At 45.8% G+C, this 21,352-nt stretch overlaps 1 protein-coding gene across 1 annotated transcript in view; it reads right to left on the bottom strand.

Annotated features, from left to right (window-relative positions):
• Nucleotides 1-21,352, bottom strand: part of SNTB1 (syntrophin beta 1) — a gene marked incomplete at its 5' end in the record, with an annotated part of 147,496 nt that overhangs the window by 36,057 nt on the left and 90,087 nt on the right. The window lies entirely within an intron of this gene.

Here is a 21,352-nt window from a genome sequence, read left to right as displayed (position 1 = left end):
TGAGGACGTCTATGGTCTCAGGAGCCCCGGCACGTTTCACAAGTGCAGCCAAGAAGCTGCTGGGCTGCCAAACAGCTGCCCTCGTTTCTCACCTGCCAGTCTGCGTGGAAGTCTTTATTTCACTGTGGGAGGCAAAGGTGGGGGTGGGGGGGATAAGCACTCCCAGCTGGTTCTCTGGCAGAGCGCATTTTGGTGTCTTTTCCAAAATGAAAAAGGTAGGCTTTGAATAAATGTCCAAAGGCTCTGAAAGATGCCCTCTCCAGGCAGGTGCCTATCCAAGCAGGTGTGAGACATGACCACACCTTCTCTTTCTCGGAGACTGTGATGCAGTCACTCCTGTGGGATTTCGCGGGATCCGACTATTGGGTTCCACGCACTGCAGGTCATTTGGGATGGAGATGACCTGGCAAGTAGGAGAGCAGATTCAACCTTCCGCTGAACGGTTGGACCACATGGCCAATAAGGTCCAGTGCATTTGGACCTTATCTCACATGTGTGTACTTCGATACATGTGACCCTTGGGCCCTTGCGATAAAGGCTGACACATGATTTGAAAAGAGTTCTATGCGCTAGCATTGCTGCCTTAGGCACGGACCATGTTCCAGGAGCATCCGGAGCACTGGCGCACTGGCTAGGAATATAGACCCTCAGGTGCAGCCGGGCGCACTGAAAGGTGTCCTGTTGGTGTAGCTGGTTACGTGTTGGCCTCCTACCCACAAGGCCAGCAGTTTGAAACCGCCGGCTGCTTTGGGGGAAAGAAGATGAGGTTTTCTGCTCCTTTAAAAATGCAAAGCCTTGGAAATCCAAAGGGCGGTTCTGTTCCATCCCATCCGGGCCGAGGAGTCAGAATTGACTGGATGATGGTGCGTTTTTTGGCTTAGAGACCTAGGGGATCCGAATTTGCATTTAAACAGGAACTTTTGGTGAGTGAGCCATGTGCCTATGAAAGATTAAAAAGGGCTGCTCTCCATGAAGCTAACATTGTCTTTGACACTGACAAGCAATTAAGCGATGATGTAATCAGTTCATCACAGGCCACCAGGCGGCATCTTCTCCAAAATACACCCAACAGAGATAGCAAGCTAAAGAAACGATGAAGCCAATTCCTTTGCCAGGTGAAAGCTACATTGACGTAGTAGGAGCAGACGTGAGTGGCTTTTTCTTTCTTTCTTTCTTTTTTTTTAGGGGTAATAATTTATTAACACTTTTTTAGGGGAAATAATTTATTAACACACATGCACGGTTGTACACTCTTCTGTTCTTGAGTAATTATGAGATTGTCATTGTTATTTATCACTTCTTTTCCCATCTACCATTCCATGTTATTATTGCTCTCCAGTTAACTAGCCAAGATTCTTTCCATCAATGATTAACTCAAACTTTAATACCAGAAATGTCTGAATTTTTAATGGTCTTAATTGTATTAGATTGGCAGGAAAGCTGTCTGATGTTCCCCGGAGGGTGCCTCAAATTCCCAATGTAGTTTTTCTTGATCCTGTTATATATTTTATTTATCATTTTGGGCAGTATCTCTGCAAATGCTATAAACTCTTCTATGCATATTAATTCTGAGTCATGAAAAGTCTCAAATTGTCAGGGGGTGGTTTCAATGTTCATTTTATGGACTCATTATTGTGCCCTCTGGTACACAAATTCTTCCCTTGGACAAAATTGTAGGGGTTAGAAACAAACTATTGGTTAACTGGTGTCATAGTGGGTGGGAATCTTGTAGCTACCGTGTATTGACTCCAGGATGGCTATGAAATAATGTGTGTCACATAATTGTGTCCGTTTTGAATCATAGAAAACATGTTTTTGCTTTAAGCTAACTCCCATGACCAATGTATTAGGAATGCGTGATCCTTGGTAAGGTGTGCTGATTGGGCTGCATCTTATAAGTGACACACTTGATGATCTGAGTCGCAGTGCCAGCTGTGCCCTGAGGGTCTGTGCAACTTGAGACATGACATAATCTCTGCGCTTTTGTTCCCTGGTGGAGAAAGGCAGTGTCTCAGACAAACCGTGCTGACCCGGGTCCAAAGCGTGCCCGGAGTCCAATCCCAGCTCCACAGGGTACTAGTTGTGGGCCAGCCCGTTCATCTTTTTGTATCTCAGTTTTTCAAAAATGGGTTAATAAATGGGAAAATAATAGTGCCTACGATAGGAGGTTGTTCTGAGGTTTCAGCAAATGAGTAATTATAAAGTGTTTGCCACACTAATGAGGAAGCATCACATTTGCATATGTGCCTGATTTTTAGCCCTTAGCCCATGATGCTACCAACCCACCCCACCTCCCCCAGACAGAAACAGAAACAAACCAAGCTCACCGTAGTCAGGTCAGGTTCACGCAGAGCAACCCCATAGGGCAGGCTGGAGCTGCCCTGCGGCTTTCTGAGACTCGAACTCTTACTGGCATAGGAAGCCTCACCTTTCACCTGAGAAGCAGCTGGTGGTTTCACACTGCTAACCTTGCAGTTAACAGCCCAACTCATAACCCACTCCACCACCAGAGCGCCGCCTCCTACATAACACAGCATCTGTCAATTCAATGTTTTCCAAATTACAACCTAGGGACATCGATGACATCAGTGATGCGCAACTCTCACCAATATCCTTCAGAAAACATTTTATAGCCAGCCCATTATACTGCCGACGGTGACCATTGCAATGCCCTTTGTTCCCATCTTCTTGCAAGCTCTCCCAGGAAAAACTCATTGCACACAGATGAACCTTGAGTTTTTAATGACCACGTCCAACATTCCAAATAAAAAACCTACTTTTTCTAGGCGGAAGAAAGCCGCTACAAAGCTATTTAGACTAGAATGTGAATGACTTCCTGGTTTAATCCCCTCCATTATGGGGTTAGGAGGAAAAGAAGCAAAAAACCTGGCTTGAGCTTACTGTTCTCATATGAAGCTTTTTCTCCAACTGCAGCTTCATGAGATCAGAATGGATTATTAGAGAGGACAATGGACCAAAACCCACAAGGTGAATAAGCTAGGGTCTCAAGGCATAGTGTTTGGGGGGGTTGGAATAATTTTTTTCCAGCCTCTACATTAAACTTTGTAAATTACTTTTCCAGCTCATTAAATGGGACTGAAAAAGCTACAAATGATCCTCCCAAAGTGACTTTCTTACTTACCTAGTCAGATCTGATCCATTAACTTCGATGGGAACCAGTCATTTAAATGCGAACAAGATGAAGCCTCATTCTTCAAAAACAATATTAAGTTTGCAAAAGAAGCCACAATGATAAATTCTAACAGTGAAATGCAGAACTATCTACTGGTGTGCTCCTAAAGGCACTCACGTAGAGAGTGGCCTAGGTAGGTCGGAGTGATTCTAAAGCCCAGTTCCAAAGGCCTATTGCATTGGGCATATCTGCTGCCGTGGCCCTCTTTCAGGAGGAAAGAAGTCACTTTGAGGACTAAGGTGTGGCCCATCCAAACCACCGTATTTTCAACCTCCTCATCTGCATGTGAAAGCTGGACCAGCAGAAGGAATACTGAAAGAATGAATGCACTGGAATGAGAGCGCTGATGAAGAATATTGAAAACACCAGGGAGTACAGCTAGTGTTCGTTAGAAGTGAAGATGGTGAGATTTTGTCTGGTGTATCTGGTGTACTTTGGACATGCAATCATGAGAGAACAGTCCTTAGAAAAGGAGATCAGGCTTGGCAACGTGGTTGTGTTGTGTTGAGTTGGTTCCAATTCATAGTAACCCATAGACAAAGAATGAAACACACCGCCTGGTCCTATGCCATCCTCTCAATGGTTGTTACGTTGGAGCTCACTGTTGGCACCTGAGATAGGTAAGGTTTATTGTGCCCACCTGGCCAATAAACACATGTGGGATGAATTGAAGGGAGAAGAGATAAATGGCTCGGTGAGCCTTGTCTTTTTAGTTCTTGGGTCTCTTGTTTTTTGATGGTCGGACCAGGGTGCAGCTGCCTTAGCCAGTTCCCTGCTTCAACTTGCAAGGCTCACTTCCTACAAGACATCCCAGAGGAGAAGCCACATGGACTTACCCTGATGCAGCCCTGGGTGCTGGAATAGCCCGGTGGAGACCCCTGCCAGTGCTGAGATACTTACATGGCCTGGATTAAAAGAATTTCTACCCACTGGCCTGTGATCTTCCTGCATTTGGCATCATTGCGTGCATTTTGTGAGTTTGAGGAGGACTTTGTAGATCAGTGTCAGACTTATATAGACTTGGGATGGGGTTGGGATGCTTTCTGAATGTACACTTACCCTTTATATAAAACTCTCTCTTATACATATGAGTTTCTGTGGATTTGTTTCCCTAGTTTTCACAGACTAACACAGCACCACGGTGGCAATCTACCTTGTTGGGGGTCTTGCTCTTTCTTGCTGTCCCTCTGCTTGATGTCCTTTTCCAGGGACTGGCTTCTCCTGACAACATGTCTGAAGTACATGAGACAAAGCCTGTCCATCCTTGCTTCTAAGGAGCATTCTCTGGCTGTACTTCTTCCAAAACAATTGTGTTTGTTCTTTTGGCAGTTCTTAGTATTTCCGACATTCTTCTCCAGCATCATAATTCAAATGCAATTATTTTTCTTTGATCTTCCTTATCCTATGCCCAATTTTCATATACATATGAGGGGAATCCAAGTACATGCCTTGGGTCAGGTACACTGTAGTCTTCAAAGGAACCTCCTTGTTTTTCAATTCTTTAAAGAGGTCTTGGGGAGAAGATTTACCCAATGCAACGAATCGTTTGAACTCTTTTGACTGCCGCCTCAATGAGCATTGATTGTAGATCCAAACAAAATGAAATTCTTCACAATTTCAGTCTTTTGTCTGATTATCAATGACGTTGCCTATTGGTCCAGTTGTGTGGGTTTTGATTACTTTACCTTAAGTTATAATCCACACTGAGGGCTGCAATCCTTGATCTGGACTAGTAAGTACTTCAAGTTTTCCTTATACAAAGGAGATGGTCCGGGAAGAAGGAAATTACCCTCAACACGTTGGCCTGGCACAGAGGCTCAGACAGAACAATTGTGAAACTGGTCAGGGGCATGCCATGTTTTGTTCTCCTGTAGAGAACTAGATCACCATGAGTTGGAACCAATTCGATGCCATTTAACAACAGCAGCAGCAGCAAAAACAACGTCATATTCTGCAGTGTACTTGAGTCTCGTCTGGTGTAGATATGTTATTTCTGTTCTAAGAACACCTTGGGGTGGCATTTTCCACCAATCCTGTGTGTGAAGCTGCCATTTTCTTCCTGTGACAACGTTCGAGGGTAGAAGTACAAATGACCACCACTGACTGTCTGAGGAAAAACATTCCCACTGGGAGAATCCAAACCGACTGTCATTCTGACTCCAAGCAACACTATGTAGGGTTTCGGAGACTGCACATCTCTATGGGGCCAGAGAGCCTCCTCTGTCTCCTGCAGACCAGCTGGTATGTTCACGGTGGTCAACCCAGGGCTGAGCCTACAATGTCACTAGAGCTCTTTTGTGCAAGAGGAGGGGGTTTAAAGCATATCTAGTGCCACCTATACCTCACATTTCAAAGCCTTTTCAATTGCTCAGAGAAACATCTTCTTTTGGTTCAAGTATCTCTGTCCTACTGACAACTTGCATGACAACCCCCTTTTTCCTGGAACTCAACGTATAACCGTTTGTGGGAGGTGTCCACATTTTCATGAAATGTGAGGTATGAAGCAGATGTCATGACTTTCATCTCAATCCGTTTCCTGCACTGGGTGCTTTAACTGTCAGCTTCTTCAGAAGTAGTCGTGATGGAAGACCAGTTGAGACATTTCAACAGATACACAGCTCAATGCCAAGGAATTTAGAAGGCAGCTCTCTGACCAACGGACTGGAAGAGATTCGTATTTTTGAATATTCCAAAGAAAGGTGCTCCAAGAGATTCCAGACATTATTGAACAATATCATGCAAAAGTAAATGTTCACAGATAGCATGCAGACATAGCTGCAGCGGTATATCCACAGAAACTGTCAGAAATACAAGCCAGATTCAGTAAAGGGCAACCGATCACCACTGACATCAGATGAATCTTGGTCAAAAGCAGAGAACACAGAAAGATGTTTACTGGTGTTTTATTCACTATCAAGAACATTCAACGGTGTGGTTCCTAGAAATTTATGGATGGCCTTGGAAGCGCAGGAATTCTAGAACACTTGATTGTGCTCATGGAGAACCTGTATATAGATGAAGAAGCTTGTTCGAGTACAGTAAGTGGATCATATGGAAATCAGCAAAGATGTGCATCGGGGTTGTATCCTCTCACGTGCTTATTTAATCTCTCTGTTGGTCAAATAATCCAGGGAGCCGGACTGTATGAAGAAGTCAGCATCAGGACTGGAGGCAGACTCATCAGTATCCTATTATATGCAGATGACACAACCTTGGCTTCTGAAGGTGAAGGAGACTTAAAGCATTTGCTGATGAAGATCAAATACTACAGTCTTCACAAGATCTTTAAAAGTGTTAAATAGCAAAGATGTCACTTTGAGGACTCAAGCACAGCTGATCCAAGCCAGGATGTTTTCAGTCACTTCATAAGCACGTGAAAGCTGGACAGGGGAATCACTCATGCCGGGAAGAACTGATGCATTTGAATTACGATGTTGGTGAAGTATACTGTCGGAAGAACCAACAAATAGGTCTTGGATGACCAAGAACTACAGTTGGCACACTCCTTAGAACTGAGTATGGTGAGGTTTTAGAAATGTGGACAGAAGGGACAGCGGAGAAGGAGATCGTGCTTGGTAAAGCACTTGGTCATTAAATGAGAGGAAGATCCTGAAGGAGACAGATTGGCAAAGTGACTGCAACCATGGGCTCACACAGCCCTTGGGAGATGGTCCAGTGGTCATGTTTTGGTTTTGTTGCCCACAGGGTTACTATGAGTTGAATGTGATTTGATGGCACACAACTAGAACAATAACAACTGTGGTGGTCCCATTGGTAAGTATTAGAATGATAACGGCAAGGTTGATAGTTCAATTCCACCAGCTACTCTTCAGGAGAAAGGTGTAGTCATTTGCTCCTGTCAATATTTAAAGCTCAGAAACCCTATCGAGGGTCCTGATGAGTAGAACTGACTAGATGGGTATAACAACAACCATGGTGTTTACAATGAGGATAGCAACAACAACAACAACAAAAAGAAACAGAGAAATTAGCCTTCACTTCTAAAAGTATCCTGAAGCATGACTGCGGCGAACGGAATCACATTAATAGGAAAACAAAAATGTATTTCTACCCTCCCAAACCATGAAACTCAGAGTCATTGAGTCGGTTCCAATGGATACTGACCCTATAGGACAGAGCAGATCCATCCCTGTGCTTTTGAGACTTTACAGGGGTACAAAGCTCAGCTTGCTCCTGTGGATCGTCTAGTTTTTTAAACTGCTGGCCTTGTGGTTTGCAATGCAACATGTAACCAGTGCACCACAATCCATCAAATCCCTCTCAGGATTGCAGAGACATGGATGTGCACACGGGTTTTCTGCCTCTCCTGTGTTTTGGGTGGCTAATGTTCCAGCAATAACACAAGTGGCATCTGGCGGGGCTGTGTATAACTTTATAACAGAAGCCATATTCAGTCTCACCAAATGTGGAATATTGAGTGAGGGGCTGCATCCCAGACATGTGAGTCTGTGCATTGTTGGCTTCAGTACAGCAAGGTGAGCCTTGTAGTGTCTGGGTAAACCCTGTGGGTCAGGTGGAAGTTGTGCTTTGGGCAATGATGTCATTTTCAATTGAATTACTTATTTTTAGCTACAATTCCATATCTTTATGTCAGTCGGGAGCACTTTGTGTGTGTCTTGTCCAGCTGCCTGGCCCTACTCTACCACTGAAGGTGTTTGAAGGTGTTTTCGTAAGCATGTTATGCTTATTTTTGTTTACAATGCCATGAAACAGTGTGGGCACTAGCCTTCTTTTGGGCTGGCTCTCATTAGGCAACTGTAGGCAAGGAAATCAAAAGACCAGGGAGACTTCCTTTCTTGTGAAGAATGAGCCTGGAGTGAGGGGTGGAGTTGGGGGCGGGGTGTGCTCTGACAGGCCAAGAAGCACTTACCTGTCAAGGGATCTTGAGAATGAAACCGCACTGAAGAGAAAGAGACTTGACTAAAAAGCATGCGCAGCCACTGCAGGATGCCTTTCAGTGTTACTCAATGCTTCCAAAAAGCATCACTCCGTCAAATACATGTGCCAAGAATACACCCCTTTTCCTCATGCTTCATTGCATGCTTCACCTCATCTCCAGAGTCCAGGGGCCACATCTGTCTCCCACATGATATTTATTCCATCACAAGATCCTAACCTGACTATTACTCAGCACGCATTCTCATGACAAAAACCCTTTGCGCAGCCAACTCTCACAAACCTAAGTTGTCTATGAAAGGGTTAAACACAGAAAGCAGCGAATAATCCCCAACAGCTCTCACAAATCACTGAGTGTGGCTGCTCACTTGAAGGTGCTGAACCTTTGGTTCCAATTACGCTGCCAGTGGAGGAATGCTATGTGTGGTAGTTACATATCTGGAGTCAACTTGAGACTATTAAGAGTGAAGGGGTGGAGTTTAGACTGCAGCTTAATAACCTCATTTGGAGGTGCTATGGAGATAAATACATCACTGGGGGCCAGACCCACACACTGTCTCTGCTTCACATTCCTGATGACAAGCCTGATGGAGCTACGCTGATGAAGCCAGAAACCTGGAGGTGGAGGAGTCACATGGAGAACCATGCCAGTGCTGAGATGCTTCCACTGACACTGGATTTTCCCAAGACTTTCCACCCACTGGTCTGTAATCTTCCTGCCTTCAGCATTATTGCATAGCTGCATGATTTTGAAGAGGAATTTATAGACTGATATCGGGCATATGGGCTAACATCAGACTTATGGACTTGATCTGGACTGAGCTGGGATGTTTTCGTAATATACAAGTACTCTTTTTATAAAGCTCTCTCTTACATACAAACATATGAGTATCTTTACATTTGTTTCTCTAGTCGAACCAGACTGACACCCTCTGCAAGTGAGGGATGCACAGGTGTGTTGGGGTTGCACCCTTGCTGTGTCCTCAGGCACAGTATCTTCTTTCCCTGCCACCACTCGTGGGTCCGACTAGAATTCTTGGGACTCTGCCCATAGAACACTCTTTGGGAACTTGGGATCTAGGCTCTTCTGAAGGACCAACAATCTGCAGATTACTTCCAACGAGACTATTGTTTTGAAACTTTTCAGTCTTTCCTGCGGGCATGTCCAAAGAGAAGAACATACCTGGTGCCTCTTGGGCAGTGTTGCTATAAGGACCAGAATGTTGTAGGGGTTAGAATGATACCATATGAGCAGAGAGCCCAGACAGGAGCTTTGCACACAGCAGGCAAGCCTTAAAATTAATATTTAATAATTAAATTACTAGGCAATAACCTAGTAATTCTCCTTGTCGCAGGGACCCTGGTGGCACAGTGGCTTAAGCACCGTGCTGCTAACCCCAAGGTTGGCCACTCAAACCCACCAGTCCCTTGGCTCTGAAGGAGAAAGAAAAGGCAGTCTGCTCCGGTCAAGATTTACAGTCTCAGAAAGCCTCAAGAGCTGTTCTACCCTGTCTTTTAGCCTCACTGTGAGTCGGAATTATTTTGGTGGTATTGAATCCAGGTGTGTGTGTGTGTGCGCGTGCCGGGTGAGGGGGGGTCCCTCTCACAGTAAGGGAGTGTAAATGAATATCAAATTAGATAGCTGGGTAAACTACGTGCTATCTGCCTTTGCTGAGCCTGCTTTTCCTAATCCATCAAATGGGACTGACGGATCAGGAACAGGAGCTTTCAGTGGAGCACCGTGTACAAAGCCACTCCAACGAGGCGACTGGTAACTTCCTATTCAGTGGAAAATTGAGTGAGACCAGCGCCTGACTCCTGGTAACCCCACGTACCGTGCGAAATGCCTCTCAGTTGCACGTGGGCCAAGTGTGGCCCGTACAGCTTTCACCGGCTGTTTTTCTGATGTAATTCACCAGACCTTTACACCTAGTTAGTCTTCGTCTGAATGTCCCACTGAAACCTGCCTGCAGGACAGCAGCAGGAAAGCTCCCCTGGCAGGGGGCACAGCTGGGCATGGGGTACACTGGATGGGGCTTGAACCAGGGTCTCCCCTACTGCAAGAAAGAATTTTAGAACAGCACATGACTGCTCCCTCCCAGCAAGGCAGTCACTCAAAAATGTTACACTGGCCCTCTCATGCACCCCAACCACACTGTCTTTCAGCAACACAACGGGGTGTGTCTGGACTTGGCTCAGGGAGGACGGTGAAGATGGAAGGGGAGGGACTCACAGCAGAGTGGGAAGGTTCACCAAGGAAGGTCAATCAGACTCTTTTGTGTTGGAAATCATGGTTATCTTGACAACTTTTTAATTTAAGTCGGTTTACCTCCGCTGCCTAGGTTTCTAGAACAAAGGACAAGGTATCAGTGGAACAATAATTAGCATTTATCAACTTGGAAGGGCTTTCCAAACATTAGATAATGAATCTCTGCCCCACTCTCAGGGAGCATTTCCACTTTGCCGAAAGAAGAGGAACAACCTCGAAGCAAGGCCACAGGGAAGACCAGGGCTAATAAGCGAGGCCCCTCAAACCCCCAGCTCTCACAGTCGCCCCGCCGAACCCCAAACACGAGGCAGACACATCATCGCCCCTGGGGCTCAGTCGAGGCGGGTGAGAGGGGAGAAGGGAAGGAGGATGGGAAGAGAATGTGCAAAACAAGATTCTGTGGGCTGCTCAGGCTCACGGGACAAGACTGTCCCTCGTCTCACAAATCCTAAGTTGTCTGATCACCTGTTGAGTTCAGGGGTGGCTTAGAGTGGGGAGCAGACGGGGTGGTCTTCTTGTTTGATGGATGTTCAAGGGACTGTGCCAAAACTATTAGAGGAAGGAGGGTGGACTATATGCAGTGCCCGTGATTTGACGATGGGACGATGAAAGAAGACCGTTCTGAATTGGATTGTGTCCCTGAAAATAGTGTTGTAAATTCTGACCTTGGGTCAGGGAACCCTGGTGGCACAGTGGATAAGTGTTTGGCTGCTAACTGAAAGGTGGACTGTTCGATTCATCTCCTTGAGGGCCTTTCTCTTTGTCAAAGACTTACTTTACTAAGCACAGGTCCTTTCCCAGGGACCGTAAGACAAAGTCTCAACATCCGGGCTTCTAAGGAGCACTCAGACATACTTTTCCCCAAACAGAGGTGTTTGTTCTTCTGGAAGTCCATAGGACTTCAATATCTTAGGTAACGGAAACACAGGTAATCCGAGTGTGTGATTACTTTTATATGTCAGCTCTTCCACTCAACCAACAGTTGAATTCTCTGTTTCATTTGATCCACTCCCCTGCCCCCTCCCCCGAGAAAAACAAAAACACAACAAAAAACCCACAGCAGATTCTAGACCCATATTACCCGATAGAGCTTAGATGCTGGGGATTGAAACTGGAAGGTAATTTCAATGAAAAATGAAAGCTAGCATGGTGGAGACATTGATGGTTGGGTGGAAATTAATCAGGCAATGTGCCCAACATTAATTCCAAGGCTCCGGGACTGTATAAGCCACAGGAGTGAAAGAAAGGGCATTGAGAAGGGAAGGGAAGAAGTTGAATTGTGTTTATTCGGATGGCAATAACGTGATGGAATTTATCAGGTAGTTACTACAAGTAATAAGTGAGCTGAGCAAGGTTGCAGGACACAAAATCAATATATGAAAAACAAATGCATATTTATATCCTGGCAACCAAGCATCAGGAATTGGGGGTGGGTGGGAAAGGAAAGCTCTTAGCACTAGAAGAAAAAATATGAATTTCCTATGGATAAGTGTAATAAACAAGTTGCAAGGCCAGTCCATTAAAACTGCAAGACATTTCTGAGAACAGTGAAAGAAGACAGCCCAAATGGAAAACACACTGTGCCCCCTAGGTTGCAAGATCAGTACTGTTAAGACTTTAATTCACCCCAAACCGATCTGTAGAATGCTCGTAATCATAGTAACACTCCCAGCAGGCTTTTTGTAGAAACTGATGATCTGATTCTAAAATTCACAAGGAAATGCAAAGAACACAGAGTGGACAAAACAAGTTTGCCGAGGAAAAAGGCAATCAGCGGAGAACTGGTGCTTCTTGATTTCAAGGGTTATTGTGTGGCGACAGTGATCCAGGATGTGGGACTGGCACAGCAGCAGACAACTAGATTGATGGAACAGACTACAGAGACTGGAACAGAAATAGATTCACTCCTAATGGACAACTAAAACGTGAAAAAACAACGAAGGCCATTTCATGGGAGAGAGAGTAGTCTTTTAACAAATGGTGCTGAAACACCAGGCCGCTGTCTGTTAAAAAGAAGGGCACCCATTCTGTATGTGACATCACCTAAAAAGATGAATTCAAAATGGACCATAGGCTTGACTATAAATCATAAAACTACAGGACTTCTGGACGAATGGAAGAGAAGATTTTTGTGGCCTTGGATGAGGCAAGATTTTGAGAGTATAACGGTGAAAGTGTGATCCACAAGTGGAAAAACAAAAAGCCATCAGACTTGAATAAACATTAGTAATTTCCACTTTGTGAAAGCTGTTCTGAGAATGAAGAGAGAAATCTCAGGCCGGAGGAAAACACTTGTCCAGCATATCTGGTTAAGGACTTGTGTCCAGGACACAACTTCCCATTACCATTGCAGTGGGAGCCCTGATAGCTTAATTTGCTATGCACTGGGCTGGTAAACTTAAAGGCCAGCAGTTCGAGCCCACCAGCTTCTCTGTGGGGAAAAGGGGAGGCAGGTTGTTTATTCCCATAAAGATTTTAAAAGACTCAGAAACTCACAGAGCAGTTCTGCTCTGTCTCTCATTAATTTGATGGTAGTGAGTTTGGTTGTTTGCCATTGGGTTGATTTGGACGTAGTGTCCCTTTAAGACGCTGGAGCATACCATGACAGAGGACAATACTGGGGTTACCTGGTGAGGAGTGAATTCGATCTGACACCCTGCTCCCCCCCCCCACACACACAATACACACAGTGGGGCAAACCAAGAAGGGAACATAACAGATCAGCAACAGGAGCAAAGCCAAACCACAAAGAGCCTGAGGAGCCCCCAACCTTGACTTCCGGCTAGGAGGAACAGCCTGGAACCCCCCGGGACCAGTGGGGAGATAGTCATAGAGATCAGTGGACAGAGCTGGACAGCCATTGGTGTAAGGTATGAAAATAATGATAATTTTTAATTTATCAAGGGGTCACAAGGGTGGGGGCAGGAGGGAAAAAAAGAGGAGCAGAAGTAAATGTTTAGAAAATAATGATGACAACATATGTACAAATGTGTTTATAACATTGATGTATGGATTGTTATAAGAGTGGTAAGAGCCCCTAATACAATGATCTTGAAAACAAAAACAAAACAAAGATAAGCCCCCCACTACACCAGAAGGTAGATTATTATTTCATATAGTTAGTATTTAAATCAGAACAATAAAAGAGATACACACACAAAAAAATTTTTGAGACAGCCAGTCTTTAGGAAGCAGAAAATGTAGTCTTCCTTTTTTGGAATGGCTGGTAGGTTTGAAATGATGCCTTGTGGTTTAGGAGCTCAATGTTTATCCCGCTGAGCCACCAGGGCTCATTAGAATATATTTTTAAAAAGCAAAAAACAAACTCACTGCCATCCTGTCAATTTTGACTCAGAGCGACCCTATAGGATAGAGTAGAACTGCCCTTATGGGTTTCTTAGATTGTAAATTTTTAAGGGATTAGGAAGCCTCATCTTTCTCCTGCTCATTGGTTGGTGGTTTTGAACTGCTGACCTGGAGGTTAGCAGCCCAAAGCATAATTGACTATGTCACCGGGGTACCCCCTAATCTCAGTAATATTAGGTAAACAACTCAACACAAAAGGGCCAGTTATTTAAGTAGACACTTCTCCAAAGAAGACATATGAAGGGGATTAAAAAAACTCACAGGGAAATTAAAAAATAATGGACTGTCTGCATTTTTGAAGCCTCCTGACATTTAAATGCCAAATAGGCACACTGAAAGAGGTGTAACATCATCAGGGCAAGGCATATATCCTGGCTCACCACGCCCCAAGGATGATATTCCTGCTTGGAGCAGACAATGCACAGAGAGGACCATAGGGCCGGCCCCACAATGAGACACGACATCCCTCACTAAACCATAGCGCTGCGGGGGACAACACTGGAGACACAGTGTGGTAATTGTGCACAATCTGACCCTATCACACTGGGGCAAAGCACTAAGGGCATGCAACAGAGCAGCAAGGGGAGCAAAGTGATGAAATACCTAGGGATTAACAAAAATAGACTTTGGAGAGAGAGTGTGGTGCCCCATCAGTCTCAACTGGAAAACACTCATAAAGGCCAACAAACAGACCTAGAACTATTTATAGGCTTTTCCATTTTCGTCAGTGGCTTTCTTTTTGTTGTTGTTGTTGTTGTTTTATTGTTTTGTTGGTCTTGACTTCCTTTGTTGTTTTACTTGGCTTTGCCGGGTTTTTGAACTTATTAATGTATCTGCATGTCTAGCTAGATAAGATAGGCAGGATAAATAACTTGGATATGAAATGAACGGGACCAATGGTTCTGGGGGATACAGGGGAAGGGGAGGTGGGAGAAAGGAAGGGGGGGACCAACCTAGGGACAAGGGAACAACAAGTCAACTAAAATCAATGGAGAGAAGGGTATAGGATGCCTAGTGGGGCTTAATCAAGGGCAATGTGGCAGTGCCCTTGCTTCAGACCATATCATTAGATGACAAGGTGCAACCCCTGAGCCTGGCTTTGCAAATGTCTCATCGCCTCATTTGCTTCCTGCGAATGAGCAAGCACTTCACCCTGACAAGTCTCTAAGACTCTTCTATTAGTGATTCCAAGTGTCTCCTTGCTTGAAGAAGGTCGTTGGACTCAATTTGGGCTCTTGCTTAACTGAGAGTTTAGGGAAAGCAGGAGGACCCATCAATTGGAAGACCTGGCCAATCCACTGGGCAACCTGCTCCTTTTTAACCTTTGGGTGGTCTTCTACCGGATTCCCTTCCCTGTCTTTTGAAAAGCAGAACACCTGCCTCGGTGATGCCCCTGACTACTGGAGGGCATCCCATCCACCTCTGCCCTTTGGTCCCCTTCAGTCTATGGAATGCCCCTCCCAAGGAAAGGGAATGATTTGGTTGTTCTGGGTTTAAAAACTTAGCATTTGATCTCTTTTTTCTTATCTAAAGAAATTTTTTTTCTCGTGCTAAAATCACCATGAGTCAGAACTGACTGAACTGCAGTTTTTTTTAACAGTTTTATTGCCACTTAATTAACATATACAATCCAACCATTCAATCACACACGGAAGAGTGTACAACCCTCAACACCATCAATTTTGTAACATTTTCTTCATTCTTGCACTCATTGTTTTCACGTCCCTGTTTCCCCTCAACCTCTCCTGCCATACCCCCAAGGAACCATTAATCTAGTTACTGACTATATCACATAACACGTGCCCTTTTAACCATTTCATGTGTACAATTCAGTGATACATTTACACTCACAATGTTGCGCAGCCCTGAACACTATCCCTTTCCACAGGGATTTCATGCCCCCCAACAGGAAGGCAGGATCCCTGTGCAGTGATGGACCCTGTTCTCCTTATTCCAGCTCCTGGGAACCTCTTTGTTTTCTATGTCTACTCTAGATATTTCATATCAGTGGGATCATTTGAGATGTGTCTGCATGTGCCTGACTTATTTCACTTTTAGAGTGGTCCCAAGGGTCGGACACACCTTAGGAATCTATCAGACCTTTTCTTGATATTCTATTGTATGTGGTGGTCATCAAAAGGTTAGTGGTTCGAACCCACCAGCTACTCCAAGAAAGTAAGATGAGGCATGCCTACATCTTAAATTTCAAAGCCCTTCATCTACATTTCAAATTTCTGAGTTGAGGGCACATCTAATAGGCTGACCCCCTCTGTAGCTCTGGTTGACTCCCTCTGTAGCTCTAGGCGTCCCAGATTCAGCAGAGGCTACAGGTGCCAAGGGGCGTCATATAAAACCATGACGAATGCTGGACAATGCTGATGGTAGAGTTAATCTGGCACTTGCCCAGCTATTAATAACTGTATTGTGTTGTTTCCTCTGAGTACAACATTCTCTCTGATTCACATTGGGGGATCCCAGAAGGTAGAAAGGGTGAGTGGCTACAAGCCAAAACCACCCGCTTTGAACCACCACCACTTAGCATTCTGGGCGAGACCCTGGCCGTGAACTTGGACACTAGCTTGGACTCCACTGTCCCCCTGTCCTTCTTCTCCATGTTGACTATTGCTGTCCGATTTCTTCCATGCTCGCATTAGTTTTCACCAGCCTGCCTAGTCTCCCTCCCTCCTGAGACACCCTAATTCCTTGGTCAGGAAGCCGCTTCTCCTGCCTGCACCACCTTCTGGATCTATACCTGCCTACCCCTGTCTGTTCCTTCCACCATCACTGAGCCTCGACAACCCAGAGCCTGGCCCACCAGCCATTCCTCTGCCTTGTACACGACCCACCCTCTGTGTCCGGATTGGGAACATCCTTGACCCTCCCCCAGGACCTGGCCACTTCCTTCAGACAGTAGCTCCTAAACACCAGCTGTTTAGGAGCAGGGTTTGAAAAAACCTGGGGAGCAGGGTTTGAAAAAACACTCCATTTCATGGGAGTGCTCAAGAAAGGCCTAAAAGCAAATATCAACTCTATGCCCTGCCGAAATGATATCCTATTATACCTGAACAAAATCGGAATTGTTTGGGGATGGCTTGTATATTGGGATAGGATTCCCTGGATGGTATAAGGGATCACGTGCTCAACTATTAAGCCGATGGTAGCAGCCCAGTGCTGCTAATCACCCCTCAAACTCCCTCTCTGCCACTGAGTTGGTCTGGCTCCTAGCAACCCTTCAGGACAGGATAGAACTGTCTTGGTGGGTTTCCGAGACGATAACGACTTAGAGTAGAAAGCCTCATTTTTCTCCTAAGGCACGGTTGGCAGTTTCAAAACAACACAGGTGTATTCTCTCACCATTCTGGAGATGCAAAAACACATGCCATCCAGGCAATTGCAACCCATAACAACTCTACAGGGCAAGGTAGAATTGCCCCTGTGGACGTATAAAGCCTCATCTTTCTCCCACAGAGCAGCTGGTGGTTTCAAACTGCTGATCTTACAATTAACAGCCCAATGGGTACTGTGCCACCAAGGCTCCAGAGGCAAGAAGTCTGGAAGTAAAGCTCTACTCAGCAGGGACATACTCCCTCTGAATGTTCTAGAAGAGAATCTTTTCTTGCCTCCTCCAGCTTTCAGTAGTTCCAGGCGTTCCTTGACTTGCGGAAACCCCCAGCCTCTGCCTCCCTCTTCCTAGGAGGCCCTCACTCTCAGTCTGCGTCTCTGTGTCCACATTTCCATCACGAGGACACCAGCCATACTGGATTTGCTGCTGTCCACTGCTTATGCATTAGCCCCTAACTCATGATGACACCGTGAACAAGGGATCACACTGTGGCGATCCCTATGGTTTCCATTGGCTGGTTTTCCGAAGTAGATCACTCAGCCTTTCTTCCTCCTAGTCTGTCTCAGAGTATAAGCTCTGCTGTCACCTCTTCAACATGCAAGCCTATGTTGGATTTGGGGCCCAAACTAATATGGGACGATTTCAACTGAACTTAAAACGATACCTGCTGACGTTTTGGGTGGATTTGTGTCTTTGGAGACACTGCTCAGCTTACTGGCACAGGGGGCTAAGTATTGGACTGTCAGCTGAAAGATCACTGGCCCATACCCGTCCGCTGCTCCTTGGGAGAGGAATGACAAAGACGAGTGCTGTCGTCCAGCAGTACAGTGATGGAAACCCAAAGCAGTTCTACGCTGTCCTCTCTGGTTGCTGTGAGTTGGAACTGACTAGATGGCAGTGACCTTGATTTCACGTTACTCCACCTCCTGCACAGGGTTAGAGTGATAGAGCCACAAACTCATATGCACCTTCCTGATTTCAAAGCCCGCAGGACCCAAAGCTGCCTCTCCCAAGAAAGCAAAGGGAGGGTGGTGTGGGAAAATGAAGCAAGCTGTGGGAGAGAAGACATCTGGGAAGTGAGCAGTCATGTCCCCTGCTGGCTGGGGTGCAGCAGGCCTGGCTCTGTGCTGTCACACTGCGGATGCTGTTTCCTCCGGGGCCCCTGCCTCGTTGCCCTTCTTGCCCACCTCCTGGTGCATGGGTCTTCACTTGGTGATATAGTTATATTTTGCCAACCTGGCCGATAAACACATGTGGGATTAATGGCTTGGGGAGTCTTGCTTTTTGAGTTCTCAGGTCTCTTGCTTTGTGATGGTGGGACCAGGGTGCAGCTGCCTTAGCCAGTTCCCTGCTTCAGCTGGCAAGGCTCACTTCCTGCAAGGCATCCCTGAAGAGAAGCTGCATGGACCTACCCCAATGCAGCCTTGGGTGCTGGAGCAGCCCTGTGAAGACCCCTGCCAATGCTGAGATGCTTACACGTTCACTGATTCGGCTTTCCTCCTGCAGTCGGCGTCATTGCGTCTGTTTTGTGAGATGCAAGAGGACTCTGTGGATTGGTGTCGGACATATGGGTTAATGTTGGACTTGTGGTTTTGGGCAGCACTGGGTTGGGATGTTTTCTTGATGTGCACTTACCCTTTATATAAAACTCTTTCTTATACATGAGTTTCTGTGGATTTGTTTCTCTAAAGTACCCAGACTAACACACTCGGACATCAAAAAGTTTGGTCCAAGTTCTTCAATTCCCCTTGGTGTAATCAAAGCCCTTTATTCCCAAAGCCTTACATCTGATTAAAGTAATTCAAGACTAAGGTGTAAATGAGTCATAACCCTTAATATGCTGCTCTACTACGGGCTATTTCTATTTATAACAAGTAGCTGGGACGAAATTAGTCTCTGATGTTTACTCTTCACTGCACAATGGAAGGGCTAGTCAATGGAGCATGACTTGTTCTCCAAGGAGGTGAGGCATCCCATTACACCATCCATTTAATTTGCATATTATTGTTATTTTATCATCCCTCCCCTCTTTCTTTGCTCCGGGTGCTCCCCTCAGAACAAATGTTTACAAATATGAAGAAAGCGAAGTCGGCCTGAGGGTGCTGTGCAGTTTCGGGATGAAACACACAGCTCATGGTGCAGCAACCGAGACCAGAGGAGGATCCCAAACCAACTGCCACTGAGTCCATTCTGGCTCCGGGCCATCTGTGTCAGTCCGGGTAGACTAGAAAACAAATCCATAGGCACTCATGTGGGTTTAAGGAAGGGCTTTCTATACAAGAGCAAACTGTACATGAAGAAAACATCCCAGCCCAGTCCAGATCAAGTCCATAAGTCGGATATTAGTACATATGTCCGATACCAATCTACAAAGTCCTCTTCAGACTTACGAAACACATGCAATGATGCTGAATGCAGGAAGATCACAGGCCAGTGGGTGGGAAGTTTTGTGGATCCAGTGACATTGTAAGCATCTCAGCACTGGCAGAGGTCTCCACATGGCTTGTCCAGTTCTCAGGGCACGGGGGTCTATCAGCGTAGTGCCATGTGTCTTGTCAGTAGAGAGTCTCTCAGGGAGTGAGCAGGGAGAGAGGAGTGTCTTCCACCTCCAAGGAGTTAATACAGGTGTTTCCAGAATCCTGAGGAGAAGACCATGCCCACACAGAGATCTCATTGGCTATGACCTGACTGACAGCCTAGACTCCACCCCTCTCAAGTCCCAAATTGACACCAGATTATCTAACTACCACCCCATCCTTCATAGGATTCCCGAGGCCAGGATTCTATGTGGGCAGACAACCTCGTCATTCTCCCTTGGAGCAGCCAACGGTGCATGTGACACTCAAAGGGCTCATTTGTCTATTTGGAAGATGGTTAGCTGATTGCAGGAATTACTGGAAAATATCATTAGTAAGAAACTCTGAAGGTAATTTTAAAATGGTGGCAGCAATACATTGGCAAGAAAATTCAGGCAGGACCAGAAAGACTGAAGACGAATTGTAGCCTTTGAGTTAGTGTGAATTACCATGTTGGTGAAGAATATCGAATACACCCCAGTCAGCTAGAAGAAGGTACAGATCTGTCGTGGAAGATGAACAGTCAGCCTGCTTCTTAGAAGGGAGGACAGAAAAACCGCATCTTATGTCCTGTGGACATGTTGTCAGGAGCCACCAGTACACATAGGAGGGGCTTAATAAAGAGGAGGAAGGTCATTAACCAGATGGACTAACACCTTGGCTGCAACCATGGGCTTAAGCATGGCCAAGATGGTGAGGAGGGCACGGCACGCGGCAGGGAGTGAGTCGGTTGCACCCAGGTGAGCTGGGACGGATCGGGCAGCACCTCCCAGCAAGAACAGTCCACAGAAACGGTCTGAGCATTTTGCTTGTTTCATTTTTCACTCATCATGGCTCAGCAAGTGATCCTCTTTTAACTCCTCGGGCCTTCGTTAGTCCCACCGTTCCGTATTTTATGTAGAGAGCTGACTTTTGCCTCTCTGTGAAAAAGGGAAAGCAATTAAAAACAAGAACGTCCAGTGTAGGTGTTACAAGTTTGGAGGTGGGAATAGTGTGCTAGTCATCATTTTTTTGAAAGCTGAAGTTTTACAGGAGAAATTTCATACATTTGTGGTTCTCCATGTACCACAGCTCCACATTTTATGTTTTGTTCTCTCCTTAGTACCCAGAGGGCTTGGTGGTTCAAAGGTAGATCTCTCCCTTCCAGTGGAGACCCAGGTTCTATTTCTGGCCAACGTACCTCCTGTGCAGCCATCATCTGTGTGCCAGGGAAGGCCGTGTGTTGCTATGATGCGGAACCGGCTTCGGCAAAGCCTCCAGAGCAAATAAGAACAGGAAGAAAGACTTGGTGATATACTTTCAGAAATGAGCCAATGACAGCCCTATGGATCTCAATAGTTCAATCGGCAACCAGTCATGGGGATGGCCCTGGACTGGGAAGCATTTCGTTCCCCTGGGCATGGGGTCATCAGGAGCCATGTGCTAACGCAATGGCAGCTACCAGCAAGAGCGTCCTTTGCATCTAATTAATGCCTGGGTCAGTGTGGCTGTTCGGTAGGTTCTGGGTGAACACTAAACAGCTGAAACCATTCCTAGGTGTCGCGGGCCCTCTGGAAAACATTGGGAACTGCATCTAACAAGCATTAGGTTGTTCGCGAGCTCAGAGGCCTTGGGTCTGTGTGCCCTTTGATGGACTTTCTTCCGCCCACCTCTGGCTCCAATTCTCCCTTCCTTCTCTAGGTGTGAGC

Source organism: Echinops telfairi, unplaced genomic scaffold (genome assembly GCF_000313985.2).
Source record: "Echinops telfairi isolate 266 unplaced genomic scaffold, ASM31398v2 ScPeMD7_1;HRSCAF=3_0, whole genome shotgun sequence".
Lineage (NCBI taxonomy): Eukaryota > Metazoa > Chordata > Mammalia > Afrosoricida > Tenrecidae > Echinops > Echinops telfairi.
The sequence above is the reverse complement of the archived record's forward strand: the minus strand, read 5'-3'. Positions and strand labels throughout refer to the sequence as shown.